Here is a 22,473-nt window from a genome sequence, read left to right as displayed (position 1 = left end):
CGCGCGTCACGGGAGGGCAGAGGGAACCTGCCGGGCAAGGGTGGGGCCTGTAAGACAAGGTGCTGAGGTGCAGAGGGCTCGTCAAGGACTGCGAGGAAGCGCGCGCCTGGAGCTCGGAGCTAGAACAGGGCAGGGGGCGGGCCGCCGTTTGGGGGCCGGGCGGAAGCCAGCCTTGGAGACTTCTGAAAATGATTTCCTTTAAATAAAGCACTTGAAGCAGAAAGGGAATTGGAGAATATAGAATCAGCAGCTTGTAGGTCTTGGGAATGTGGACCAAGTGAAATAATAACCAGAAGGTGGTGGATCAAGGACTGGCTCCTGCCGTGAAACTGCAAGTCAGGGCGAAGCGAGGGCTTTGATCACGTCCCCAAGCCATTCAGGACAATGATTAACCTGGCAGGCTCTTCACTGCTAGTCAGCCTTGAAATGCAGTCATCACGGAGGCGAAGTTCTGACTTTCCTAACCAAGCCAACCGTGTTTACAACAAAACCCTATATTCCCATGGACTTGTTCTTCAACAGTTTATCCTTTTCAAATTAAAATGGCATTAAGATGCTGGGAAGGCTGCAACAGAAGTGCCCCAGGCAGGGAAACTAAGGGTCTGTAGCACAGAAGGACAGAGGTGGGCGGGAGACAGTAGGAGCATCTTCTGTGCCTCTAGAATCCTGAACCATGTGACCCTCGTACCTATTCAAAGAGCAAATAAAGAAACTTAAATTAAAATTTTGAAGCTGAGTTAATTGTGTGCAGCTCCAGGAAAATGAAACAGTTCTCTAAGAATTCATTTGGGAAATAAATAGCGATTTTGCCATTGCAGTATTTTGAAAACGTGATTGAGATGACCACTTTGCAAAGTATGTGCATATGTGTAACAACAGTATGATACCTAGAAATGAATCAATTATGAAAAACTTTAAGAGAAAATGGAGGAAGGACAGGCAGTGTGTCTAAAGTCGTTACACTTTGGAAAACAATTTGGCATGTCCTCAAAAAGTTAAGAGTTACCATATGATCCCTGCAGTTCTGCTTCTAGGTATCTACCCAGAAGAAAGGAAAACGCATGTTCACATAAAAACTTGCGCATGAATGTTTATCGTAGCATTGTTCATAAAAGCCAAAAGGTGGGAACAACGCAGATGCCTCTCAGCTAGTGAAAGATGGGTGAAACGCAGCATATTCACGCAACGGGATTTTACTGGGCAATGAAATGAGATGTACTGAGAAATGTAAACACTATGCAAGTAAAAACAAACTAAGTTGTGTGGTTCCATTAACATAAATGCCCAGAATTGGCAAATTCACAGCAACAGAAAGTAGATTAGTGGTGGCCTAGGGCTGGTAGGGGAATGAGACCGGGTGGGTATGGAGTTTATTTTAGGGGGGATAAAAATGTCCTAAAATTAAATCGTGGTGATGGTTTCATAACTTAAAATATAAAATATGAATATAAAACACATTGGATTTTACTCTTCACGTGAGTTGTATGGTCTGTGAATTCTATGTTGATAAAGCTGGTTTTTTTTTTTAAGTCAATTTGTAAAGGGCTAAAAAACACCATGTTGTCATCTACGTTAGGCCAATTGCCACGTAAAACAAAAGATAAACAATGTCAATAATGTGGGTAAAATTGCAAAATTTCCAGAATCTCTGGCCTGGCTTTAATCCATCTCCGTATCAACAGGTGTTTACAAGGGGCGGAGAGAAGCTGTTCTCCCCTTAGTCCAGCCAGGAGGGGGAAGAAGGGTGAGCTGGGGAGGGGGGACGCAGCCAGGGAGCAGCGGGGCCGGGCTCTTCGTAAGCAGTACACGGGTTCCTACCACTTCATTTTTTCCCCTTGACTCATTTCACCTTCCAGGTTAATTTTGCCCTGAGCTGGGAACACACTACCCCCATCCGCCTGGAATTACAGATACACGCTTGGATTTATAAAAATGGAAACCAAAGGGAAACTTTTTGTTACAAAAGTTGAGTTTGGGTTTCTTATTCATTAGGCCGGAAGTTAGTCAGTCTAGAAACAGCAGGTTGCCTGCAGTTCTCTCCTCCCCCCACCGCCCTGATTGGGCCAGGCAGCGGGCTGAAGAGGGGAGACGTTTACAGAACTATGAACAGTCCTCAGACCGATGGGAATGCCCGTAGCAAGCACTCTGTACACGCAGACTCAAGCTGCGTGTGCCAGGGCCGCAACTCCCTCCTGCCCCTGAGAGAAGGGCGCGGGTCGGAACGGCAGCAAACCTGCCGGCAGCTCATCTACCCGGGGAGAGGGGAGAGCGGGCAGCCCTGTGTCTTGAGAGCCGGTTCCTGTAAAGTGCCCTCCATTCCTGATGAATTGTTTTCCTGACAAAGATGAACAAGTTTCCTTCTGCAAAATTCCTGCTATTTTACCTTCTATAGTCTTGTTTTGCCAATTTTATAAACTCCTAACATTAGTACTGGAGAGATCCGGATGGTAACTGATAACAGTGTATACTGACCATACTGACTCTTAATCTTGCCATATAAAATAATTCCAAATGAGGTATCGTCTGTGGGCACATTCAAATTCCCTATGAGAAAATCCAGTGGCTATCAAAGAGTCTACTCTTCTCTCTAAAGCTAAATGCTTAAAAACTGGACTCAGTCTTAATTTCATAATTTTATAAGAGCAGGTGTTCTCAAAATAATTTGTGCAAAATATTTTGCAAGCTTTTCAGGCACAGATTTGCAAGTGAAAGCAAATGTATTCAGTTCCTGTTACAAGGTATGGAAGTGTGAAATGGGGAGGAACTTGTTACAAGTGTTGGTAGAAAGCATGTGTTTCCTAATATCGTGAGCCATTAAAAAGTAAGCAATGGCTCACAGTAGCTCTCATGAAGAATAGAATTTGTAATGTACACCTTTAGGCTGGGCCTCTTTCTGACACTCCAGACCCATCGATCCCGCTGCCTGTGAGCCAGCTCCACACGGGGTCTAACAGACACCTCGGCCCCCAAGCCCGCCCCTCAGTCGAGGACAACGCAATTCTTCTGATGCTTAGGTAAAATCTGTGGCAGCAATCTTAACTCTTCTCCTTCCCTCACCCCCTACACCCGGCCTGCGGCAAATCCTCTCAGCTTTACTTTCAGAACATACGCAGAATTTGACTACGGAATGTTCCCCGTGTCTACCACCACCTTCCTAAGCCAAGTGACCGTCAGATCTTCCCTGAACGCCTGCAACAATCTCCAGACAGGCTCGCTCTCACACATAGGGCTGCCCCTGGCCTGTGAGGTGCCTTTGGGCAAGTTAGGAAAATACGTGCTTCTCCAAGACACCCATTTGCATTTGGCAGAATGCTGTAGAAATAAATATATAAAGCCCAGATGCAGACAGTGGCACGACCTCCCTCAGACGAGGCGCCCTGGAGCCAGCAGAGCCCGGTGACAGCACAAGGGCCTTGTCCTCAGCGTGTCACAGTTTTCTCTGCGTGCCCTGTTTCCTGCCAGTTCCCCCAGCAGGGTTCCTGTTGGTAAGGGTGGGGCTTTCTGAGTCTTGTTTGCGTTGTGTCCCAGCACCTGAACAATGCCTGGCACATGACAGGTAATCATCGGATGTGAAGAAAAAGCAACAGAAGATAAGAAGGATCCCATCCCCCAGGCCCCTGGGAACGAGCTGCCGGCAGGATGACCTAAACATTCTCCTGAAATCACTTGGGTAGATGTGTATCTCCAAGTACTCTTCATGTGGAAAGATGATTTGAAGACAGAATTTCTTTGAATTACTAGTACCATTGTAATGAACATTGTCACAAAGAAATTTTTTATGCTGTTAATAATGATAAGCCCAGCTGTGGAGAACAAGGTGAAACAGGAAGAGAACTGGATCGGGAGCTGGATGGCAGGGTGTCAGTACTGGCCAGGGTTCTCCGGAGAACCTGGGCAGGAGGGTGTGTGTGTACAGGTTTATTTTAAGAGGTTGGCTCCTGTGATTGCCGGAGCTGACCGGCAGGCTGCAGACCCAGGGGAGGGGGTGATGCAGCTCATCAGAAGGCAGTCTGACAGTGGAATTCCTTCTTCCTCGTGGGACCCCAGTCTTTCCTAAGGTCTTCAGCTGCTTAGATGAGGCCCGCCCGTGTTCACGGCGGCAATCTGCTTCACTCAAACTCTGCTGATTTAAACGTTAACATGGTTTTAAAAACACCTTCCCAGTGATATCTGGACTGGTGTTTGGCCAAATACCTGGGTGCTGGGACCTAACTAAACTGACATAAAATTCACCGTCACAGCCTCTGAGCCCAGCTTGAGGGGAAGCCTGTTCCATGCTGGGTGGAAATCCAATTGCTCCATAAGGAGAAGAGCAGGGAGAGAGGGTGGACAGATGGGGCCTGGGCCGCCTCTTCGCTGACCTTGAGAAGAGTCCATACTTAGGACCCATAACAAAACTCTACTGCAAGTTTGGAGACTAAGAAAGAAAAGAAGTGTAATAAACAGCCTTATTCACAACTGCTAATAGAAGGGATTGACCTTAGAGCCCAGAAGCCCGCCTGATCCTCAAGCCCCCGCTGAATTCTCAGGCTAGTCCAACCTCCATCTAAGAGTGCCCGCCATGTGCCCACATTGTCAGTCCAGGTCCAGCCCTGTGAGCACCCTCAAATATAAAAATTTTCTCTAGCAATTCAAATTTCTATTTTTACTTATCTTTCCCAGAATGGTTAACAATAGGAATGACTGACAACTCCCCCCAAATAAAACCCCATGTTTTACTCTCCATGTGAAATAAGATGGATCAAATAAAACAAAAACAAGTGCCGTGGGATATTTCTTGACATCTGAGTGATTCATTCTTATGTCACATCCTGGTCCTGGATTTAGTGTTCCTTTCTGGGCCTTCCTCCAAAGTGGCTTGAGGAGATTAAAGCCGCTATTTCTCCAGCCACGATCCAGCGGCAGATCTTACTTCCCATGTACATTAGAATAAGAATCTATCAGACAGCCAGACTGGTAGGTGGAACAAAGCCTCCAGTTCTACGGGGGCCTGTCCCCGCTGAAGGGGTGGCAGTGCAACCAGCCAGCAAGCTAGTGCTCAGGTGTGGCTCCAGAGTCAGACGACTTGGACAGCAAGCCCGCCCCACCTGTTTCTCACTGTGACCTTCGGCACAGTACTGAGCCCCCCGTCTCCTGTTTCTTCAATAGCAAGGGATTATAAAACAGTTATTCCAAGTATTGGATCTATTAATATACAGAAAAATCTTAGAAGAGTATCAGGTACATACGATTTGGCTCAATAAGTTTTAGTTAAAAGTATTACATTGTTAAATGGGGCCTTTAACACCTCCTCCAGCCTCTCTGCTTGGGATGGCTCCTCTATTCAGCCGTCCTTGGGACGGTGTCTAAGTCCATATTCCTTCTGCACCACTCGGAGTGACTATGGGACGGCCTCTCTGAAAGAGGGGACTCCCCCAAAGATGAATTGTCTCTCTGTTCCCAGAGGCAAGAACAAGCAAAACAGAACAAACTCATGTGCATACACACACACACACACACACACACACACACACACACACACACACGCTGCAACCTGAATTTGGTGACATACTCCAGATTCTTAAGGCTCCGTCCTCGCTGAGCCCCTCCTTAAGGAGTCTGGGCTTCTGTCGGAAGGCAATGAGGAGACAGCGCGGAATTTTAAATGAAGTGTGACTGATCGAGCTCGCGTTCTGAAGTCCCACTGGCAGCAGTGTGGCAGACAGACGGGAGGAACTGTTGAGAAAGAGGTCCGAGCACAGGGGCTGTTCCACTCATCCAGACGAGAAACAAGACAAACAAACTCCAAGGCCACACCCACAGAGGCTGTGCCGGACAGCGGCCAACGGCTGACTCACCGACAGACACCACAGTCGGTAGTCACCTGGCTTGGGTGGTGTTGGGACGTGACGCTCATTGCATGGGCACAAACACTTGGCTTCCAGATCTCATATGGAAAAATAGGAGCAAATGTCACCTATTAATTTATCTTGTGCTGAATGCTCATGAGTTGCTTTGACTTTCCAATGGCGATTACCTAAGAATAAAAGCACTGAGAATCGCTGCGCTATGGCGCCTTCCTCTGTCCAGAACCTCCCAGAACCGGCTCTGAGACTCTGGTCAGGCACAGCTGCTCTGAAGGGCCGGCGGAGTGCGGGGCCAGGAGGGCCGAAGGCCACCAAAAAGGGCCATTGCCGCTGTATCCGCAGCACCCCATTTTTAGCCCCTGAGGGCACCAGGGATTAGCAAGACAGCTGCCCTTGAATTGCAGAACAGAATTCAATCTCCACTTATCCTGCTTCCCCTGAAACAAGTACAAAATCAAGGAATCATCTCTTCAGTAATGTGCTGCATTAGCATCATATCTTTTTGGTGCTATTCAAATGGTTTTTAATGAATACTTTCATTAGCTACAGTCTAATTCCTATAGAACAAATAACGGAGGCACGGAGGACAGCCGCTAATTGGGGTGACCGCATATCCCACGTTACAGATGGTGCAAGTAGTGGATGTTCAGCAAGCCCTCAAATTTCAGCCCAGGACCCCACCTCCACCTCCACCTCCACTAGATACTGTTTTCATGAGCAAAAGTTAAGCCAATCCTATGTTTTGAAAGACAAGAAAAGCAGAAGAAAATAAATGTTAAAAACTAGAAAATCCCATAAGAAATAAATAAAATAGGCAAAACTTTTAATTGTCAGTGCCAGAAAAACATTATATTTTTATGCTCACTTTTAGCCAATAATGTTTCATAAAGCATGAAACTCCATGTATAGTATTTTAGTTCAAGAAATTTCTCAGATCAATCGAAATGGAACAATATCCGCATTATAGGGGTACCAGAAGAAGAAGAGAGAGAAAAAGGGAAAGTGTCTTTGAAGAAATAATTGCTGAAAACTTCCCCAAACTAGGGGAGGAAATGGCCTCTCAGACCACAGAGGTACACAGAACTCCCATGACAAGGGATCCAAGGAGGGCAACACCAAGACACATAATAATTAAAATGGCAAAGATCAAAGACAAGGACAAAGTATTAAAGGCAACCAGAGAGAAAAAAAAGGTCACCTACAAAGGAAAACCCATCAGGCTATCATCAGACTTCTCAACAGAAACCCTACAGGCCAGAAGAGAATGGCATGATATACTTAATGCAATGAAACAGAAGGGCCTTGAACCAAGACTACTGTATCCAGCACAATTATCATTTAAATATGAAGGAGGGAATAAACAATTCCCAGACAAGCAAAAGTTGAGGGAATTTGCTTCCCACAAACCACCTCTACAGGGCATCCTACAGGGACTGCTCTAGATGGGAGCACTCCTAGAAAGAGCACAGAACAAAACACCCAACATATGAAGAAGGGAGGAGGAGGAATAAGAAGGGAGAGAAATAAAGAATCTCCAGACAGTGTATATAACAGCTCAATAAGCAAGTTAAGTTAGACAGGAAGATAGTAAAGAAGCTAACCTTGAACCTTTGGTAACCACAAACTTAAAGCCTGCAATGGCAATAAGTACAAACCTTTCAATAATCACCCTAAATGTAAATGGACTGAATGCACCAATCAAAAGACACAGAGTAATAGAATGGATAAAAAAGCAAGACCCAGACATATGCTGCTTACAAGAAACTCATCTCAAACCCAAAGACATGCACAGACTTAAAGTCAAGGGATGGAAAAAGATATTTCATGCAAACAACAGAGAGAAAAAAGCAGGTGTTGCAATACTAGTATCAGACAAAATAGACTTCAAAATAAAGAAAGTAACAAAAGATAAAGAAGGACATTACATAATGATAAAGGGCTCAGTCCAACAAGAGGATATAACCATTATAAATATATATGCACCCAATACAGGAGCACCAACATAAGTGAAACAAATACTAACAGAATTAAAGGAGGAAATAGAATGCAATGCATTCATTCTAGGAGACTTCAACACACCACTCACTCCAAAGGACAGATCCACCAGACAGAAAATAAGTAAGGACATAGAGGCACTGAACAACACACTAGAACAGATGGACCTAATAGACATCTACAGAACTCTACATCCAAAAGCAACAGGATACACATTCTTCTCAAATGCACATGGAACATTCTCCAGAATAGACCACATACTAGGCCACACAAAGAGCCTCAGGAAATTCCAAAAGATTGAAATCCTACCAACCAACTTTTCAGACCACAAAGGCATAAAACCAGAAATAAATTGTACAAAGAAAGCAAAAAGGCTCACAAACACATGGAGGCTTAACAACACGCTCCTAAATAACCAATGGATCAATGACCAAATCAAAATGGAGATCCAGCAATATATGGGAACAAATGACAACAACAACACTAAGCCCCAACTTCTGTGGGACACAGCAAAAGCAGTCTTAAGAGGAAAGTATATAGCAATCCAAGCATATTTAAAGAAGGAAGAACAATCCCAAATGAATGGTCTAATGTCACAATTATCGAATTTGGAAAAAGAAGAACAGATGAGGCCTAAGGTCAGCAGGAGGGACATAATAAAGATCAGAGAAGAAATAAATAAAATTGACAAGAATAAAACAATAGCAAAAATCAATGAAACCAAGAGCTGGTTCTTCGAGAAAATAAACAAAATAGATAAGCCTCTAGCCAGACTTATTAAGAGGAAAAGAGAGTCAACACACATCAACAGTATCAGAAACGAGAAAGGAAAAATCATGACGGACCCCACAGAAATACAAAGAATTATTAGCGAGTGCTATGAAAACCTATATGCTAACAAGCTGGGAAACCTAGGAGAAATGGACAACTTCCTAGAAAAATACAACCTTCCAATACTACCCAGAAAGAAACAGAAAATCTAAACAGACCAATAACCAGCCACGAAATTGAAGTGGTAATAAAAAAACTACCAAAGAACAAAACCCCCGGGCCAGATGGATTTACCTTGGAATTTTATCAGACATACAGGGAAGACATAATACCCATTCTCCTTAAAGTTTTCCAAAAAATAGAAGAGGAGGGGATACTCCCAAACTCATTCTATGAAGCCAACATCACCCTAATACCAAAACCAGGCAAAGACCCCACCAAAAAAGAAAACTACAGACCAATATCCCTGATGAACGTAGATGCAAAAATACTCAACAAAATATTAGCAAACCGAATTCAAAAATACATCAAGAGGATCATACACCATGACCAAGTGGGATTCATCCCAGGGATGCAAGGATGGTACAACATTCGAAAGTCCATCAACATCATCCACCACATCAACAAAAAGAAAGACAAAAACCACATGATCATCTCCATAGATGCTAAAAAAGCATTCGATAAAATTCAGCATCCATTCATGATAAAAACTCTCAACAAAATGGGTACAGAGGGCAAGTACCTCAACATAATAAAGGCCATATATCATAAACCCACAGCCAACATCATACTGAACAGCGAGAAGCTGAAAGCTTTTCCTCTGAGATCGGGAACTAGACAGGGATGACAGGGATGCCCACTCTCCCCACTGCTATTTAACATAGTACTGGAGGTACTAGCCAAGCCAATTAGACAAAACAAAGAAATACAAGGAATCCAGATTGGTAAAGAATAAGTTAAACTGTCACTATTTGCAGATGACATGATATTGTACATAAAAAACCCTAAAGACTCCACTCCAAAACTACTAGAGCTAATATCGGAATTCAGCAAAGTTGCAGGATACAAAATAAACACACAGAAATCTGTGGCTTTCCTATACACTAACAATAAACTCATAGAAAGAGAAATCAGGAAGACAATTCCATTCACAATAGCATCAAAAAGAATAAAATACCTAGGAATAAACCTAACCAAGGAAGTGAAAGACCTATAGCCTGAAAACTACAAGACACTCTTAAGAGAAATTAAAGGGGACACTAACAGATGGAAACTCATCCCATGCTCCTGGCTAGGAAGAATTAATATCATCAAAATGGTCAACCTGCCCAAAGCAATATACAGATTCGATGCAATCCCTATCAAACTACCAACAGCATTCTTCAATGAACTGGAACAAATAGTTCAAAAATTCATATGGAAACACCAAAGACCCCGAATAGCTAAAGCAATCCTGAGAAGGAAGAATAAAGTGGGGGGGATCTCACTCCCCAACTTCAAGCTCTACTACGAAGCCACAGTAATCAAGACAATTTGGTACTGGCACAAGAACAGAGTCACAGACCAATGGAACAGAATAGAGACTCCAAACATTAACCCAAACATATACAGTCAACTAATATTCGATAAAGGGGCCATGGACATACAATGGGGAAATAACAGTCCCTTCAACAGATGGTGCTGGCAAAACTGGACAGCTACATGTAAGAGAATGAGACTGGATCACTGTCTAACCCCATATACAAAAGTAAATTCAAAACGGATCAAAGACTTGAATGTAAGTCATGAAACCATAAAACTCTTAGAAAAAAGCATAGGCAAAAATCTCTTAGACATAAACACGAGTGACCTCTTCTTGAACATATCTCCCTGGGCAAAGGAAACAAACGCAAAAATGAACAAATGGGACTATATCAAGATGAAAAGCTTCTGTACAGCAAAGGACACCATTAATAGAACAAAAAGGAACCCTACAGTATGGGAGAATATATTTATAAATGACAGATCCGATAAAGGGTTGACATCCAAAATATATAAAGAGCTCACACACCTCAACAAACAAAAAGCAAATGATCCAATTAAAAAATGGGCAGAGGAGCTGAATAGACAGTTCTCTAAAGAAGAAATTCAGATGGCCAACAGACACATGAAGAGATGCTCCACATAGCTTGTCATCAGAGAAATGCAAATTAAAACCACAATGAGATATTATCTCACACCAGTAAGGATGGCTACCAACCAAAAGACAAACAACAACAAATGTTGGCGAGGCTGTGGAGAAAGGGGAACCCTCCTACACTGCTGGTGGGAATGTAAATTAGTTCAACCCAAATTGTGGAAAGCAGTATGGAGGTTCCTCAAAATGCTCAAAATAGACTTACCATTTGACCCAGGAATTCCACTGCTAGGAATTTACCCCAAGAATGCAGCACTCCAGTTTGAAAAAGACATATACACCCCTATGTTTATCGCAGCACTATTTACAATAGCCAAGATATGGAAGCAACCTAAAAGTCCATCAGTAGATGAATGGATAAAGAAGATGTGGTACATATACGCAATGGAATATTACTCAGCCATAAGAAGAAAACAAATCCTACCATTTGCAACAACATGGATGGAGCTGGAGGGTACTATGCTCAGTGAAATAAGCCAGGCAGAGAAAGACAAGTACCAAATGATTTCACTCATATGTGGAGTATAAGAACAAAGGAAAACCGAAGGAACAAAACAGCAGCAGAAGCACAGAACCCAAGAATGGACTAACAGTTACCAAAGGAAAAGAAACTGGGGAGGACAGGTGGGAAGGGAGGGATAAGGGCAGGAAAAAAGAAAGGGGACATTACAATTAGCATGTATAATGTGGGGGGCACGGGGAGGGCTCTACAACACAGAGAAGACAAGTAGTGATGTTACAGCATCTTACTATGTTGATGGACAGTGACTGTGAACGGGGATGTGGGGGGGACTTGGTGAAGGGGGGAGCCTAGTAAACATAATGTCCTTCATGTAATTGTAGATTAATGATACCAAAATAAAATTTAAAAAAAAAAGAAATTTCGCAGATCAATTATTTATGAAGCAATGTTTTCTGCAGAAAGCCTGCCCCTCTGTTCTTCTCAGGATCACATCTCCCAAGATTTTCTTTTTATCTTTTGTGCTAAAAGAAAGTAGTAAGTCTTGTGACTAATGTCCCAAGATATAAACTCTCAAATAAACAAACAAAAACTACAGCATTTCAAGATATAAAACATTCTTCAGGAAACAAAATATTAATCTTATTTGGCACACTTATTCCACTGTACTTGGGGCCATAAATCCTGCTTCCCTCATCCCATAGATTTTCTTCATGAGCCTTTTTGTCAATGGACACGTGGTGCTTTAAACACATCGGCCAGGTCTCTGCAACCTCAGTTTCAGTGTTGTCTGCCTGTTTAGGAAAAGTGCACTAAGATGGTTCCTTCTTTTGTTAGATTTCCTTTAAATCTCCCAACTGACACCATCCTCCAGCACAACCGAGAATCAGAGAAAACAGAAGAGCATCTCCGAGGACCTGTGCCTGGCAGGGCTTTGTTCTCAGAAGTGCAAAGACCCAGCGCTGCTCAGGGGTCGACCAGAACTGAGCTGACAGGACACACACACGTGGACTCACACGCACACACACATGCACACCGACCCACATGCTCTTCCCATAAACAACAATAATAAAAAAGGTCACAACATCTCCCCTCCCTAAAAAAAAGATGGCGTTATTTTTAAGAAAAACTGAAGCTTGTATTCTGTTGTCATCTGAGCATCTCACTGAAAGTGGCGTTTCCATCGTACTCATAACTAGGAGGTTCACCACCACCCTGCACTCCTAGTTCAAGAAAAGTCACACAACCGGGTTTAGGCTGGAAAACCCTTCAGAGCTGTGGACAGCAGAGCGCAGATTATCTAAAATCCTAAACCAGCTGAAAATCACAGGCTTCACCTATCGGGCCTCTGCCAGGTGCCAAGCGCTGTACCAGGGGCCTGTACGGGCTCTGCCCAGCCTCGGGCTGCCGAGACAGGTGTGATCAACATGGCTGACAGATGACAAAAGGCCAGGTAAGGCGGTTCAGGAATTTGCCCTCGACAACACAGCCCATCAAGAGGCAGGCCTAGGTTCCATGTCACATCCACGTCAGTCGCATGGTCCACAAACATTTGGTGAGACCCCCATGAGCCAGTCACTGATTAGGACATGAGAACATAGAAGGGGGAGCTTCCATTCCCCGAGGGGGAGACAGCAGACAAGCACATGCGTGTGCAGATGGGTGGACGGATGGGCAGCCGGGGCGTGAGGACCGTCAGAGGGGAGCAGGGCAGACTGAGACGCCGCCGACAGCACAAGGGGTGGCATGGGTGAGCTGCCCGGGGAGGCTTCTCAGGCAAGGTGGTGCCCCGCAGGGCCTGCATGGGGCGGACTGAGGGCCCGGTGGGAGAGAGCCTTCCGGGGGGGGCGAGCAGGGAGGGCGAGGCTTTCTGCGTCTCCCCTGGGAAACACCACCCGTGTTACCAGGAGAAAACTGGGATAGGCTTCCCGAGACACAGCCTACCGTCCCCTCTTCTCTGTAAATAAAACATCCTCACTGCTTTTGGCTTGATTGTTTTCATCACAGAGCAAGATTTAGTCAGATTCACAGTCGTAGCTGCTGCTACCAAATACTCCACAGATTTTGTGAATTTTATTACCATTGAATAATTCAGTCCTCCTATGCTGGAGCCGTCCGACTTCGTTCTGCGGGCGAGCATTTGCCCTCTGGCGAGTATGTGTGATTGATCACATGGAAAAATCTTTTGGAAAAGCCTAGGAAAAGGAAAATCAGCTTCTGCTCTATTTTCCTCCTTTACTCATTCAGCCCCTCCTGTGTGCTGAACACTATTCCAGGAGCCAAAGGTACAGAGTGAACACAGAGGAAAGGCCTCTGCCCCATGGAGTCTGTACTGTGCCAGGTGGGCAGATCAGAGCCCGTAAATAAATGAGAGTACAGACATTCACGGCGGAGACAAGAAGCAGGATGGTACGTGTGACCAGGAATGACCACAACGGGTGTTTTAGCTACCGTGACCCAGGAGGGGGTTTGAACTGAGGCCTGATGATGGGAAGGGGGCCTGGCAGTGCCCGGAGGAAGGTCATTCCAAAAGGCAGCAGAGCTGGTTGAAGCCTCCAAGGGAGGCTCAAGCTCCAAGCATTTGCCCTGAAGGAAATTCTGATGGAAGAAAATACCTACCAAGTCATATCCTGATGAAAAATGTTAATTCAAAGGATAAATGACAAATCCTATGAGCTTCAGAATAAACAGGTTATCTCCTAGGAAAGACGTGCTGAAATGGAAGCTCTCAGAAATGCTAAGAGATGGTGGGGTGACCTTGACTGCCCTCCAGGCCTTTGGTGAGAAGTAGAGCAGCTACACACACACACACACACACACACACACACGCACACGCACACACACGCACACACACACACATGCAGGTTAAAAGGACCGCTCCTCTGTAAGCTCAAAGCAAAGTCAATCTCAGCACAGGAGGACCCAGAAAGTCTCTCTTCTATGCATCCTTTATGAACAAAAATACTCAAGGGAGTAGTCCGGTGAAATAATAAATGAATCAGAAGAAAAACCTCAGGAAATAGGAAGATGTGGTATAAAGGAAAAAGCAATGAGTTAGGATGCCAATAATAAGCTTACTGTTAAGAACAGGTGATGATACGCTTGTAGCATCCGAGCAGCTGCTCAGTAAGGATTCCTGACGAGAACAGACGGTGGTTAAACATTTTAATTTCAAACTGGAAGTAAAAATCCAGATATTTCAACTAAACCTGGACATTGAGAAATCTCTTAGCATTTCTGAGAGCTTCATTTCAATGAAATTCCAAATCAGGAAAAGAAGAACTAAGGAATGGTGCCACCCGCTCATCATTCCAGTGATGGAGGAGATTACACATATAGTTTAAATTTTTGTTTTGCTTGAGAAATATAGTTCCAAAATGACTATTAAAAAATAAGCATATCCAATAGTAGAATATATTTAGAATACTTAACTTCCAGATATCTGGAGAGGGGAAAACAGGAATAAACAAGCATAATAAAAGGGGGAGTCTGTGCATGTGTGGGGAGGAGGCACGTGGAAAATCTCTATACCTGCCCTTCAATGTTGCTGTGAACCTAAAAATGCTCTAAAAACATAGTCTTAAATTTTTTGCATGGAGGCAAAAAATAGATTTTTAATAAAGAAGGCATAATATGTGATTCCAGCTATATGACACTGTGGAAAAGGCAAAACCACAGAGACAATAAAAAGGTCGGCTGTCAGAGGCCAAGGACCAGGGGCAAGGAAGACGGTGGAGCAAGGAAGGTTTTAGAAATGTGGGCTTTTTTGGGAAAAGTACCCTAAGGAGACGAGGTGACATATGCATCTGCCAGAACCATAGATGTACAATACAGAGTGAACCCCAGAATCAACTGTGGACTTTAGTCAATAACAATAATCATATTCACTCATGACCTCTAACATGTGCACCGCACTGCACCCAGTATACTTCATACACGATGTTAAAATTGGGGACACCGTGGGGCACAGGGGAGGAGGAGACGGAGCTTGTGTACTGTCTGCTTGATTTTTCTATAAACATAAGCATGCTCCAAAAGTAAAGTCAACCAATAACAAAGGAAAGAAAGAAAGCATAATAAATCCGGGAAGAGTCAAAGAAAAGAATTAAGGAAGTATTATAACCACACACACACAAAAGCCTAAAATAAGATGATGGAAATAAGTCTAAAAGTTATACCTAAATCAAATTAATATGAGTGAGTAGATTAAATATTACCAAACTCATGGAAGGAGAAAGCAAGCAGCCGTGACTGTGTTAATACCAGAGTAAACTCATGAAACATTAAGTGCTTTGAAAGGACAGTTATTGATGAGTTATTGATAAGAGCCACCGAAGCAGCATAACAATCTTTAACACGTTTGCATTGCATCGAACGGAAAAGCTTGAAGAATGCTAAAGTGTGACATCTACCAACATATTTGGAGATTTTAAGGTTCCTCTCTCAGAATTTGAATGAGCATTCAGAAAACAAACACATGAATAACATAGATAGGAACAACCCAGTTACCATTCTCGACCTACATTAAAGCTATATGTAGAAATTTTCATCAGCAAACATACTTTTTAAAAATTACTTACGTAACATTTATAAAAATTGACCATGCATTAAGCCACAAAGATAATCATAATAATTATGAAAGAAAAAGTAAAAAGCCATAATGAAATGAAGTGGAAATAAACATAATAGGATCAAAAACCTCTAGAAAATATAGATATTCAAATGTATATTATATAGAGAAATTAAAAGTATTTGTATTGGCAATAACAAGATAGATCAAGAGAACTGACCAGCAAGTCAAGACATAGATCAAAATAAAAATGGGAATAAAACAGTGTTTCAAACCAGTTGAAGTAAAAATATTCATTAAATCATGTTTTACAATTTATCATAGCCATCTTGAAGAAATAATTGGATTCTTTCCTCACCCTTCATTCAATAAAATTCCAAATAGATCACCAATTTAAACATCAAAAGAAAAATGATAAAAGAGGAAAAATACAGGAATTTTAAAAATAATCTGAGAATGGGGAAAGCCTTTCCCAGCAAAACAAAACATAGGAAAGATTAAATAGACTGAGAAAACTGATTTAAAATTGTAAATTTCTATAGGAAAAATGCAATAAACAAACCCAAGTAAAATTTTTAAAAACCGGGGAAGAAATATTTATTACATTTATAGTAGGAATGAGTTAATTTCCTTAATATGTGGAAAGCTGTTAAAAAATCCGTAAGTCTGACCAACAAACTCCCGAGGAACATTATCCCGAGGGCGTGATCAGTTCACAGCAACAAAACACAATCACAAGGAAGCTCAATTATAAACCAAATGATAAACCACCTACAATTATAAACCAAAAATAGCAGAATCTAAAATTTAATAGACCAATAAAATTAGATGCTCTTTACTAATTCTGACCACCTCAAACATAAATACACACCATAGAAAACTGCTGGAAAATGTTTCAATTCTCTTTATGATCCCAATACCAAAATCTGATGGATGGCTAAAAAAAAACACACACCAATCTCACTTATAAGCATAAATATAAGAATGTTAACAAATAAAATAAAAACACACTAACACCAAACAGGATTTACTTCCCCAGCGCAGTGATGATTTAATGTTAGGAATCCACAAAGCTCATGACAAAAGTCGTGATCAAATCACATATGACGGAAAGAGATCTGGTATGATTCAGTATCTGTTACTGATTTTTTTTTTAATCTTAATAAATTAAGAGGAAGAAAACACTCTGTCTTGGAGGCTGGTATTTATAAGCGGCCAGGAGCAAATGTCATGATTAACAGTGAGACACAAATGACTTCCTTCCAAAGCAACAAGGGGACAGAACAAGGGGCTTCCGGCCGCTCTCTGCTGGGAGATCCCATTATCTGGAGGCTAAGTTTGTTTCTGTTGTTCGTTATTACTGTTGGCTCTTGTCCATCTGCCTATCATTTGCGGGCCTCCTCCCGATTGTATGCTATTTTATTTGAAAAATTACTTGCAGAAGTAATTTGAGACCAAAATGACGTCACCTTCCTCCAAAGAGAATTTTTGGTGAATTGCTCTTGCAGAGCCCCTGGGGCCCCAGCCGTCTGGGCCACCTCCACCCAAGTAAGGGCTCGGAATTTTGCTGGCCACCCAGATTGCTGGAATCTGGGTCAAAATCCATGCGAGGCTAGATTCTGACTCTCTTTCCTCCAACAGGGGGGGCTCTGAGGCGCTGCCCCACAGGGAGGGGGGTTTACCAGGCCCACACCCCTGGCCTGGACCGCAACCCTTGCCCCACAGGCCCCTGGAAGCACAGCTCACCTCTCTGCCGTCTCCTCGTGATCAGGAAACACTCACTGGGAAAAAGTGGACCCGAACGCCTGACTCGAATTCTGGGATTTTCCCTCTAATTCCTTTTTTTATGTTTTACACAGGATTTTTTAAATTGGCTCAAGAAAGTGATTGGTCTAAATGACTGAGTCTGAAACTTCTAAAGCAGTCTTTTTTTTTTTTTTAATTATTCTATGATCAGAGATTTTCACTGAACTGAAGTAACCAAATATGTCTACTAGCACTGACCCTCGGGTCACTCTATAGGGACCAGTGGTCACTAGTCATTTTTCTTTCTTTTTTCCAGTTTTATTGAGATGTACAGATCTTCCTTGACTTGCGACTGGGGTTACATAGCAATAAACCCATCATAAGTCGAACATATCATTAAGTTAAAAATGCATGTATCACATATAACCTACCGAATAGCATGCTTTAGCCCAGCCCACCTTAAACATGCTCAGAAAACTTACATTAGCCTGGAGCTGGGCAGGATCATCTAGCACAAAGCCTGTTTTACTGTGACGTGTGGAACACGTCATGTGATTCATTGACTACTGTACTAAAAGTGAAAAGCACAATGTGTGTGGGTTGTGAGTGCATCAGATGCTCACCTGTGCGACCACCTGGCTGACGGGAGCTGCACTCGCTGCCCGGCTCAGCATTACAAGAGGATCACACCGCACATCACCAGCTGGGGAAAAGATCAAAATTCAAATTGCTAAGGAGGGTGTCCACTAAATGTCTATTGCTTTCACACCATTACAATGTCAAAAAATTGTTAAGTTGAACCATTGTAAGTCAGGGACCATGTGTGATTGACCTACAGATTTCAAGGTGCACAGCATGACCATCTGACTTACATATACTGTGAAATGATCGCTGCAGAAAAGCCTCGTTAACATCCATCATCTCATTGAGACACAAAAAGAAAAAGGTTTTTTCCTTGTGACGAGAACTCTTAGGCTCTTTCTCAACAGCTTTCAGATAAACGATAGTGTTAACTACTGTCGCCACACTGCACATCATGTGCCCAGGGCTTATGTATCTTACAAGTGGAAATATGTACTTTCTGACCACCTTCATCCAATTCTGCCCCACCACACACCCCACATCTGGTAGCTGTCTGGTATCATTTTTTATATGAGTTTGTGTGTGTGTTCTTTAGATTCTACATATAAGTGAAACAACACAGTATTTTCTTTCTCTGCCTAACTTATTTCACATAGCATAACACCCTGAAGGTCCATAGAAGCAGAAGTCCTATCATTCTGTTCAAGATTTTTCTAAAGGTTCTGACCAATGACATAAGATCAGAAAAAATAAAAATATTGGAAATGAATATATTTGAAATCAAAAAGACAAATATAATTAAAGCATAGCGGCACAAGACACAATAAAAACCTTTTTTAAATCACTTCTTTTCTATTGAAAATCAATTAACAGAAAATGTGATGAAAAACCGAAAAACAAATATAAATGATATAGTGTTTTTTTTATGTGTCAACTGGGCTAAATTAATACCCTCAGTATTAAATCAAACACTAATCTAGGTGTTACTTTGAAGGCATTTTGTAAACATGACTAAAATCCATATTCAGTTGACTTTGAAGTAAGGGAGACTATTTTAGATGATCTGAGGAGCCTCATTCAATCCACTTACAGCCTTAAAAGCAGAATTAAGGTTTCCTAGGAGAAAGAATTCCCTGTGGTCAGTAGTTTCTGTCCAGGCCGAGGAATCCCAGCCTGCCCTTCTTAATAGCCTTATGGATTTGGATGGCCTACCTGGCCTCCACAATTGCATAAACCAATTTTTTATAACAAATCTCTTCATATATACCTCCTACTGGTTCTGCTGCTTTGGTTGAACCCTGACTGATACATTAGCTAAAAAGTATAACAAGATTTGCATGGGACCTCTATGAAGTAAAACGTTGTTACTGAAAGATATAAAAGTAGGTAAGAGACTTCACGAACCTCTGCATTGAAAATTCAAAATATTCCAAAAAACTAATGCAATTAACAATAAGATCCTACCAAGTCTTTTTTGGAGATTTTGACAAGCTCTTCTACATTAAAAACAAAAAATCATGGTGGTGGAGAAATTAACCTACCAAATAGTAAAATATGCCATAAAGTTACAATACTTTTAAGAGTGTAAGGTTACCAGAGGAAGAAGCGAATAGATCAAAGAAGCAGAAAAAGAACTCAGAATCAGACACTGTATAAGTGGGAATTTAGTGTATGGAAGCTCAGATCAGGACGGGAAAGATGGTTGCACCAGTTACCTCATTTTGAGAAACACACCACCTGAAAACAGGTTAAAATAAGAACAATTTGTTCAGCCCACGACTCGGTGCTTCGGCAATATGGCAGGGCCGGAGAAGCCGGGTGGAGGGCTGGGGCTGGGCCAGGCTTGGCCGATCGTCTGGGCTTAATCCTGGGCCCGTGGTGAGCTGGTGGGAGCTGACTGGTGTTGAATGGCTCCACTCATCAGCCTCACGACTCACTGGGAGTAACAGGAGACTGGGCTGCATGTCTTTTATCACCCAGCAAGTTAACCTGGGTTTGTTGATACACCAGCAGAGCTCTGAGTGACGTAACCGGGGAGGCCTCAGGGCACAAGCATTTCCAAGTCTCCACTTGAATCACGTTTGCCACTGTCCCACCAGCCAGAGCACATTTGTGTCCAAGCCCAGAGTCAGTGGGGAGCTGGGATTCAGGGAGATGTGAGCAGATTGGGGCCAGCACTGCAGTCGATCCACCACAATGAATTATTTAGCAAACGATGCTGGGAAAATCGAACCATCTGTGGGGAAAGTAGGTTAGATTCTTATATTACACCAAAATAAATTCCAGATATATTAAAAATTAATATGAAAATGGCCTGATTTTAATAACACAGTTGACAAATGACTGTGGAAAGAATATTTCGAACACATATGGCAATGAATTAGGAGCCATAATATAAAAATAGATCTTAGGAATAAATAAGATACACACTTGTGTTAAAGCAGTGGGGAGAATATAAGACAATTCACAGAAATACAAATAGACATTAATCAAAAGAAAGCATGCCCAACATTAGTAATAATCAAAGAAATACAAATGAAAACAACACCAAAATATCAGTTTCGCCAATTATTTTGCCTGAATTTAATGGGTGCTTAAGAGTATATGGGAAATGGGAATAGATGCACTCATATAACATTAGTTACAATATAAATTGACATGAAGTTTCTAGGAAGGAAAATTAGCACTACGTGTATCAAAAGTATTAATTTGCATGCCCTTTGATTCATATTCAAGTTCTGAATTTATCCAAAAGACAAGTGCAAAAAAGTAGATGAAATACGTGTATATGAAATAATATTTATGCTCTCCTGCACCCCCACTGATGCCGGAGCTGATCTGGGCACTGGTGAAACCGCGCTCTCGTCAGGAAGGGACCGTGAGCCAAGCCGCAGGAAGGTGAGGCTTTTCAACAGAGGCCAGGAGTCACGTTTTTCGAACGGTGCAGGCACAGGTCCACCCTGACCAGACTGTTCATTTATAAATTTGGAAACAATTGCCATGAGGAAAAAAAGACCTCGTAAGTCAAGGTAACAAAGGATCAAACTCGATGACGTTCATGAAATACGTAAAAGATTCATAGATGAGGAGGCAGGGTGGAGGGACAGCCTCCAAGACAGCGATTTCGTTCCGAAGGTGCAGCAACTGCCTCGTGACTCCAGCTCATCCCCAGGTAAGGACGCGGCTCACGGGGGAGCGCCGTCCACCTCTAAAGCTTTCAGGAGGAGGTGTGCAGTGGAGAGGCACAGATCTGGGGACCTCAGCAAGCACCCCAAAGCCCCTTTCTGAAAAACGGGCAAAAGAGTATTCACTTCATAGGACGCTGCGAGGATTCGATGCGACAACATGCAGATGGGGTCTGGAATGCTGCAAATATTTAGCGGCTCTTCTGTGTCCCTCGGCCTCCTCTGGCCACTCCCGCTTCCTTGTTAGGACCCCAGGTGTTCCCATCCTCCCCGCCCTCCAAAGCCTGCTCGAAACTCACCTTCTGAGCAGTGACCCCCCTTCTCATTCAGCGCCCGCCACGTGAGTGACATGCGTGCTCGGACGATGCAGGAAAATCCGCCCCCCTCAGCAGGCGGCACTGAGCCCCCACTCTGCAGCCAGGCCTGGCTTACGTCTCCAGCGGGACCAGAGGTTCCCAGTGTCCCAAGCATTCCTCAGGCCTCTCGTCTTCCCCGCAGCACCGGGGTATCTGCTTTTGGAGATACGTTGTAAACTTAGACTTAAAAAATATGAATAGTTGATCCAGAACGATAAAAGTAAGTTCTTTAAATATACTTTCAGAAGGTGTATTTTGTTTGCAAATTTTTTATGAGAAAATTTTATGTTTTCTGTGAACCTGATGAAAAAGGCAAAAAGAAGGAAGAAGTCAGTTTTCAGTCTGTTCTCAGGAAATGATATCCATATTATGCTCTTCTAATGTTCTTTTTTTTCAATATAATTAAATATTTCTCAAAACATCTCCTATGTGCTCCAGTTCCATGAACTTTGCAGAACTGCCCATAGTCATACTTCAGGTCATGTGCTGGACAGAATGTTTTTGTATAATTGAACAATCAGTATATCTGCTTTTGAAGATATATTGTAAACTTTGACTTTAAAAATATAAATAGTTGATCCAGAATGATGAAAGTTTTTTAAATATACTTTCAGAAGGTGTATTTTGTTTGCAAATTTTTTATGAACAAGAAAATTTTATTTTTTCTATTAACCTGATGAAAAAGACAAAAAGAGCAATCTTGGAATTGTACCAACATTTTAATAATCATTATATAACATCCATATCTCATAGAGAAACAGATTTTGTCCCCTGGCACTAGAATAT

At 42.6% G+C, this 22,473-nt stretch overlaps 1 long non-coding RNA gene across 1 annotated transcript in view; it reads right to left on the bottom strand.

Moving 5' to 3' along the window:
• Positions 1 to 22,473, bottom strand: part of LOC130683784 (uncharacterized) — an 89,468-nt gene that overhangs the window by 55,456 nt on the left and 11,539 nt on the right. The window contains exon 2 of the long non-coding RNA XR_008997744.1: positions 18,188 to 18,267. This is a non-coding gene — a long non-coding RNA (uncharacterized LOC130683784). The remainder of the gene's footprint in view (positions 1 to 18,187; positions 18,268 to 22,473) is intronic.

Source organism: Manis pentadactyla, chromosome 1 (assembly GCF_030020395.1).
Source record: "Manis pentadactyla isolate mManPen7 chromosome 1, mManPen7.hap1, whole genome shotgun sequence".
Taxonomy (NCBI): domain Eukaryota; kingdom Metazoa; phylum Chordata; class Mammalia; order Pholidota; family Manidae; genus Manis; species Manis pentadactyla.
Note: the sequence above shows the minus strand (reverse complement) of the source record. Positions and strands in the feature narration are given on the sequence as shown.